Here is an 8002-nt window from a genome sequence, read left to right as displayed (position 1 = left end):
ATGTGTACTGACCAAGACATCTGGGCAGTGTCTGCGGCGGGATGCCGATTGATAGCGTGAGGGACTGAGAACACATAAGACACAGTCTTGGCAGCCTGGATAGAGAGGGTTATTTTTCCCCTAAAAAATGCACCTTTGACTTGTCAAAAACGTTTTCTCATTGATCCACTGAGACAGAATCTGCAGGTTAGAGAGGCAAGTTTACGGAAAATCTCCTTCATCTTTGGAAGGGAAGTTAAGGGAAAAGAAGAGACTAATTTCTTCCATTTAAAAAGTATTTACGTATTTGAGAGTGAGTTTAAGAATATAATAGTGGTGGGACAGAATTACATTTCGTTTTTTCCCTGACTCTTCCATCCCATGGCCTTCCACATTACCTGGGTAAGAGGAATGACAGAACATTAAAAAAATGCCAAATGAGAGACTCAACAGCAGAATCTATATGAAAACAGAGCGCAATACATTGACCAACATCTCAATTTATTCTTTTTTTTTTTTTTTTTGCGGTACGCGGGCCTCTCACTGCTGTGGCCTCTCCCGTTGCGGAGCACAGGCTCCGGACGCGCAGGCTCAGTGGCCATGGCTCACGGGCCCAGCCGCTCTGCGGCATGTGGGATCCTCCCGGACTGGGGCACGAATCCGTGTCCCCTGCATCGGCAGGTGGACTCTCAACCACTGCACCACCAGAGAAGCCCTTCAATTTATTCTTAATATCGGTCCTTTTGTTAGCAGTGCCATGCAGCGAAAAGGGCTGGAATTCCCTGATTATGATGCACCTTTTGGTAGCTTATTGGTGAAGACTACGTGTTGATTGTTTGTCACGTGCACAGTGTGAGACTAGGTAAAAACCAAAACCAAAACCAAAACTGAAAAACCCACACACTTAAAACCAAATTGCATTGCAATTCCTTTGAAATCTCTACCTGTCATAGAGTCCCAGTTAAGTCTCCAAATTGCTTTCTGGGGTCTGCGCTAGAAGGGCAGGCGCCTTGCGTCTCTCTTTCCTTCTTGCGTGCCCAGCACCTGGCCTCACGTCTGACACATGTGTGGGGTCTCAATCTACTTGCTCCGGGAGAGAAGGGCATGAAGGACTGGCTGTGGGCCCAGCACGGAGAGAACATGTTAATTTCTATATTTTGTATGTGTCCCATTCTGAAATCTGCCTATTTCAGACTGACCCCTCCAGAGGCAGAGACTTACCTAGAGACCTTGCAAGCTTATGGTTGGAAAACGTAGGATCAAAATCACCGCACTGGGACTTCCCTGGTGGCGCAGTGGTTAAGAATCTGCCTGCCAATGCAGGGGACACGGATTTGAGCCCTGGTCCCGGAAGATCCCACATGCTGCAGAGCGACTAAGCCCGTGCGCCACAACTACTGAGCCTGCACTCTAGAGCCCCCGAGCCACAACTACTGAGCCCACGAGCCACAACTACTGAGCCCACAAGCCACAAGTACTGAAGCCCGCACGCCTTGAGCCCGTGCTCTGCAACAAGAGAAGCCACCGCAATGAGAAGTCTGTGCACTGCAATAAAGAGTAGCCCCTGTTTACTGCAACTGGAGAAAGCCCACGTGCAGCAACGAAGACCCAATGCAGCCAAAAATAAATAAATGGATAAATTATTAAAAAAATAAAACCCACCGCACCTCCATGACAAAAATGGGGACAATCTGCTCCTTTCAGAGAAATCAAACCAAGATTCTCACAGTTGAATGTGGCACAGTTATTATTATTATTTTTATTGAAGTATAGTTGATTGACAATGTTGTGTTAGTTTCAGGTGTACATCAAAGTGATTCAGTTATATATACATATACATATTCTTTTTCATATTCTTTTCCATTGTGGTTTATTATAGGATATTGAGTACAGTTCCCTGTGCTCTACAATAGGACCTTGTTCTTTAAAACTATGGAACGCGCCACGAATTTGCGTGTCATCCTTGTGCAGGGACCGTGCGAATCTTGCCTGTGTCGTTCCAGGTTGAGTATGCGTGCTGCTGGGGTGCGCACCGGCGCAGTTATTTGCAACAGCTTTGTTTGTTTTTATTACCGTGTATCATAAATAAGAGGCGTTTACTCCGTCAGTGTTTTTCTTCTCCAGAGTTGGATGATGTCTTCCTGGCTTCCACAGTGCTAACTAGCCATCTCACACTTAGCGCCGGCCTGTGCGGCCATTCGCAAAAGGGATGTCCACGGACAGTGAGGCACATGTTCATTTAGACCCTGAGAGAGACAAAACAGGAGCTCTTAATGAGGTGAGAGAAGCGTTTCTTCTCCCGTTGACGTGCTATTTTTGTCAAACTTCATTTTCAGATATAGAACAATATAGGAAGCAGATGCATGTGTTCTAGGTTTGGAGTTCCTCTTCGTTACTTCAGAAGACTTCTCCCCTCCCTCCCCTCCCCTCCCTCCCCTCCCCTCCTTTCCCTCCCCTCCCTCCCCTCCCCTCCTTTCCTTCCCCTCCCCTCCTTTCCCTCCCCTCCCCTCCCCTCCCTCCCCTCCTTTCCCTCCCCTTCCCTCCCTCCCCTCCCCTCCCGTCCCCTCCTGCTCTCCCTTCTATGCTCTCCTCCTCCAGACAAAGAGATAGGTCTCCTTCTTTCCCTTCAAGATGAGATAAATCATGGTCTCTAATCTTCAAAGGAGGAACAGTTGTGTCCTTGGGCTGCATCCCCATTCAGTGATGGAGAATCACAGGTCAAGGCTGGGGGACGTACCATCTACCTCCCAACAGCTGGGCCCCAGAAGCTGGGATGTGAACACAGCAGGAACAGAAACTGCTACCTCTTCCCAGCTGCTGAGGCTACAGACCCCGCAGTGAGGGAGCAGAAGCGGCCTCCTGTTGGCTGTCACACCCAGGAAGCAAACTGAATGCAGCGCAGATCACATTCCAGCTGCTCTTTCTTCTGGGAGCTCCTTATTCCGGTCAGAATGTAAGGATGCAGCTTCAGGGAATGCTTTTCTCTGTGGTCCCCTTCTGCTCTGGGGCAGCACCTCACCTGTCCCACAAGGGGTTTTGCTGGAGACTCAGCAGCGTAGCTCTCTCCAAAGATACGGCTTCATCGATATCGTCATCCAAACCCCTCACACAATTCTTGCTCCTTTGCCCTCTTTTCACATCCTTCTCAGGATCCAGGGGCCAGGAGTTGTGAAAGGGGTTCTGGGATCATATCCGTGAATTCTGCTGAGACAGGTCTGTCCCAATCGTCTTGATACCAGATACCAGTTTTTGGTGTTTTTTTTGCCATCTCAGTTGAAATGGAGGCAGAAAGAGTCTCTTTCTAATATCTCATTCCTTCAGGACTGAATGAGATCCTGTTGGTGAAAACCAAATGTGAAGAGGTCTCTGTCAACTATAACATTCTGTGCAAACGTCACTTAGGAGCATCTAATCTCTGCGAATCTGCTAATGCAGTCTTCTTACAACCACTCCCAGGAAATAGGAGAAAACCCTTTCCAGCGAGACAGTGTACATTCTGGAAACAATGTTTAGGTTCCAGGGTAGTTAGTGAGTGAGAATCTTTGGTAGGGGAGCAGTTAATTTCCAATCCTGTGTCCGAGGCAGTGGGCAGTGGCCATGTGCTGAGACTGTGCGGTGAATACTAACCGTCCTCAAAAATCCTGCCCGATTCAAGTGGGCTGAGGCAAACAGCGGCACATCAAGGGACTGTAAAACAAGGCCGTTGTTTTCAAGAGGCAAAGAGAAATTCAGTCAGCATTTAATAGCTAAGGGAATGAAAGTGGGGGAGGGACGAGTATTCCAGGGATGGGCGTGCAAACGGAAAGGAGAGGGACTCCACGAGGCGTGTGTGTGTGTTGTGTGTGTGTGATTTGTGTGTGTGTGGGGGTTGTGTGTGTATGTATGTGTGTGATTTGTGTGTATGTGGTGTGTGTTGTGTATGTGGTGTGTGTGTGTCATGTGTGTATATGTGTATGAGTGTGTGCTGTGTGTAAGTGCACACATGCTTGTGTACCTGTAGCTGGGGAAAGGTGCCTTCAGAGCATTAATTAGACACCTAATTGCCCTCTTAGAAAGTTGACGGAAGGAAGGTCTTGAGAGCTGATTCTGAGTTAAGGTTTGATAAATAGTGAATGTTGAGTCATGTTGAGTTCTGCCGTAATATGATGCCAGGGGTTTTCCCCGGGAGGCGGGCGTGGGGCAGTGCTTGGTAGACTTGGGGGGCATGTCACCTCAAGGTGGACGCCACTGGGTGACAAACCCCCCTTGGCCATGAGTAGACCTTACAGTGGGGCGAGGAGAAGAGAACTCAGCTATCGTCAGCCTCCTGAACTCCGGAACTTGCCACACCTCCTCCCAGGGGCTACAGCTTCTCCTTGTCACTGTCTGCGTCCCTGGTCGTGTCTCTGCATCTTCCCCTGGGCCCCTGGAGCTTTTCCTCCCCGTCTCGCTCAGCCTTAAACCTTTGCTCTGTTAGCCTGTACCAGAGCTTCCTGCCCTCCATCGATTACTTGCGACGTTCTTCTTGTTCCGTTGTGCGCGACTCACGCCAGGGTACCAGTAAAGCGTTTTGGTCAGTCTAGTTAGAGGGAGAAACACACTGATTAATAACTTGAAATACCGTCACGTGGATAATTTAAGAGTGAAAGCCTTCATGATACCATGCCTTAGAGAAAACCCCTGTTTCCACCTGCCATGCATTCTCCCAGGCACCTAATGACGTGGGCAGAGAAGACGTGCAATCATGTCTGTGTTATTTACAAAAACGGGATCTTACTACATGGACTCTTCTGCGTCGTATTTTTTTCACTTAACACCTCTTGGACGTCTTTCCAAATTGTGAGCCGTAGATCAACCTCAGCACCTCTTGGGGGCGCACGAGGACGTTATTTTGGGAAAACCGCTCAGGCAATCCAGGAGCTAATCCTTCCCACCCCAGGCTGCTGCCCTGCGACCCCTCTGTGCTGAATACCCTCACTCCTTTGCTCGGTGCCCACAGAGGCTGTGCTTTATGCCTTATCCGCACACTTATTGTCCCTTTATTAATGTGGAAAAGAACCACAGAAGGGCTGTTCTCTAGTTTTCCTTTCCTTCAGCTGGACCCCTAATGAGCTTTGATCACCTTGAGGGAGGAGGACACATATTCAAAATGCCCAGCGTCTCTGAAGGCTGCGGTGCTGCCAGGCTGGGGGAGAAGCCTGGGAGGAGGGGCCCCTGCAGGGACGCTGGGGACAGAGCCGAGGCTCCTCTGATTCCTTGGGAAAATAACATTTCTCTTCTGTCACTGCCATTAGGTTGCTCACAAGATGCATCTGCGCTTTTGTCTAAAAGCATAGAAGGAGAGCAGGCGCATAGAACCAGAGCAGCTCTGCAGCTGCCTTCCCTGTCCTCTGCTAAGACCTGTTGCCTGATGGCTGGTATTTTTGCCTTTAATCACCGGCCTTAGAGTTCGAGGCTGGGGGTGGTGCCTCTAACTCTGCAACCTTCATCCTCACGTGGCATCTGTTACAGACCTCACGGGCAGGGGCACCCTTAGAATTTCAGCTTTTCCCTGAAACGAGGGACCTAGTTCAGCAAATGACTCTCTAACTTCAATAGCCTGTCTGTCTGATCAATAAGGAAACATTTTTGACGAGTTTGATATTCAGTTTTGAGGAGGAAAATGACCTCCTTGAGCTGGGAGAGGAAGGATTTGTGCGCCAGGGCAGGAAGACCTTGGCTCCCACCCTGAGCTTGTGGAAGGAGATGTTAGGGTAATGCACACTTGGCTTCTTTTGCCTCTGTGACAACTTCTATCAGGACCTTTTATTTTCCTTCTTAAGCTCAAATATCAAAGCTGGTAGCAAACATTGCAAACCATGACACCAGCAGTCACAAAGAAGGAAAAACAAGCTTCTTGGAAGGGTAAACGACATCCTTTGATTTTCTTAGGGACGCGGTTAGATTGTGAGGTTTCAGAAGGAGTTATTCTGACCCTTGAATGGGATTTCCATTCGGGAGAAGGTTAATTCCCTGTCTTACCTCCCTCTGTCTAGTGTGTTACTTTGTGACACTTTCTCCTCATCTTACCCATGAGGAATTTGGGGTACCGTTAGGCTCTTCTCATCTTACCCATGAGGAATTTGGGGTACCGTTAGGCTTGGTAAGTCTCCAGGAGCAAGTGGCATTTGAAACCTTCGTCCAGCTGCATATTAAGATAGAGTCTCTGTTAATCTCAATTTTCCTATTCCTACTGGGCTTGAGATCAGAAGATAGTGTAGATGCCCAAGAGAATTCCAGCACAGAGGCAGGAAACCCACCGAAGTTTGGGAGTGCTACCTCGCAGGGACAGTGGGGCCTGGCCCTACCTTCACCTGGTAGTTCCTGGTACAAAGAACTCAGGTTTGATGCCCTGGATGGGCTGTCCTACTTTTTGCTCTTTTTTTTTTTCTTTTGGCCACGCTGCATGGCACGTGGGATCTTAGTTCCGCGACCAGGGATCGAACCCGGCCCCCTGCATTGGAAGGCGGAGTCTTAACCACTGGACCACAGGAGAAGTCCTCCTACTTCCTGCTCTCTAGATGCTTGGGATGCAGGACAGCAAACCATGGTCAGATAGAATCGTAATTGTGGGCTTCCGATTAAATGGGATGTGCCCAAGGCGTTTTCTTCACTCCCAGAAGACATAGAAGGGAGTTTGGGAGGAATCCTTATGCTACTCAGAAGTCTACACTTCCGAGAGGTTTGGAGGAAGCGCCTTCTATCTTGGGGGCAGACCGATTCCAACTCTGAGGCAGATATATTGAAATGATGGACCGGGAGTGTGGATACCCATTCAGGGTCTGAAAAAGAAAGACAGGGCTTAACAACCAAGACACTAATTGAACCTTGTTAGAAATCAATGCATTAAATGGAATTGAGCTGCTGGATGAAGCCCCAGCCAATCCGGGCCTGGGGTTTGGGCACCTTCGTTTATCAGCTCTGAGTTTAGCTTTGTTCAACGATAATCTGATAGCAGCTCTGCATGCTGATTGGCTGGGGGCGGTTCTCTTCTACAATGAGAAACTAATCAATCATGTTACAGGCTTTTGTCTTGGCCAAGGTATTTAGATTTCAGCCAGCTGGTAAGCTGCCTCAAGGCCACCTGCTTGACTGAAAAATAAAGCATCAGTCTCTTTCCCCTTGCAAGGAGAGGGGAGGAAGTATTGACTTGTGATAATTTTAGGTGGATGATTAAATTTGGCCTCTTAGGCTCCAGCTGAAAATTCAATTCAGATGACTGGTTTTTCTTTGCATATACCGTTGAGCAATCCTGTGTACTGCCATGGCTAATGTTCCTGTCTATTGTCCTACAGAACCCCCGGCCACTGTCTATTTCGTGTGGCTGCCGGCTTCCAGAACAGGACGAGGAAATGCACTCTTACCACGTTAAGTTAAGAATAACTCTTATGCAGGCGGGCGCAGAGAGGCTCTCCAAGTAACAAAATTGCTCTGTTGGAGAAAATAGGAACAGTGATGATTTCTCTGATGATAGTTTATAAAATATACCAGTTTCCTCTGGTGCATTTCAAATGTACAGGGCAATTGGTCACGCGTCTGGCGTCATTTGGCCGAAAACATCGCAATCTCAGATGCCAAAGAAGTGAACGAGTTCCATGTGTAAGAGCTGGCCGCAAGTCAGAGGGACATTCTTGACTCTCTCATTCCCCACATCAAATCCATCAGCAAATCCTGCCATTCTATCTCCATAACATTTCTCCGAACTTGCTTCTCTGCATCTTCACAAAGTACCACCCAGTAAACACCTCCATCATCTCTCACCTGGATGACTGCCATCACCTCCTAAGTGGTCCCCCTCCTTCCATTTTTGCCTTCCAAAATCCATTCCCCTCTCAACAGCTAGGGTACTCTTAAAAAAAAAAAATTACGTCACGAATCCTCCTTGATTAAAAACTTCTAATAGCTGCCCATCATACTTAGGTCAAAATGAAGCTCTCCAGTAGAGTCCTGAGGACTTTAGGAGATCTGGCCTCTGCCCACCTGTCTGACCTCATCTCACACCTCT

At 48.3% G+C, this 8002-nt stretch overlaps 1 non-coding gene across 1 annotated transcript; it reads right to left on the bottom strand.

The window, feature by feature from the left end:
- Window positions 1-1905: 1905 nt before the first annotated feature.
- Window positions 1906-2012, bottom strand: LOC132520166 (U6 spliceosomal RNA). Its single transcript, XR_009540523.1, has one exon. It is a non-coding gene; the product is annotated as a U6 spliceosomal RNA (small nuclear RNA).
- Between the last annotated feature and the right edge of the window lie 5990 nt (window positions 2013-8002).

This window comes from Lagenorhynchus albirostris, chromosome 4 (assembly GCF_949774975.1).
Source record: "Lagenorhynchus albirostris chromosome 4, mLagAlb1.1, whole genome shotgun sequence".
Taxonomy (NCBI): Eukaryota; Metazoa; Chordata; class Mammalia; order Artiodactyla; family Delphinidae; genus Lagenorhynchus; species Lagenorhynchus albirostris.
Note: the sequence above shows the minus strand (reverse complement) of the source record. Positions and strands in the feature narration are given on the sequence as shown.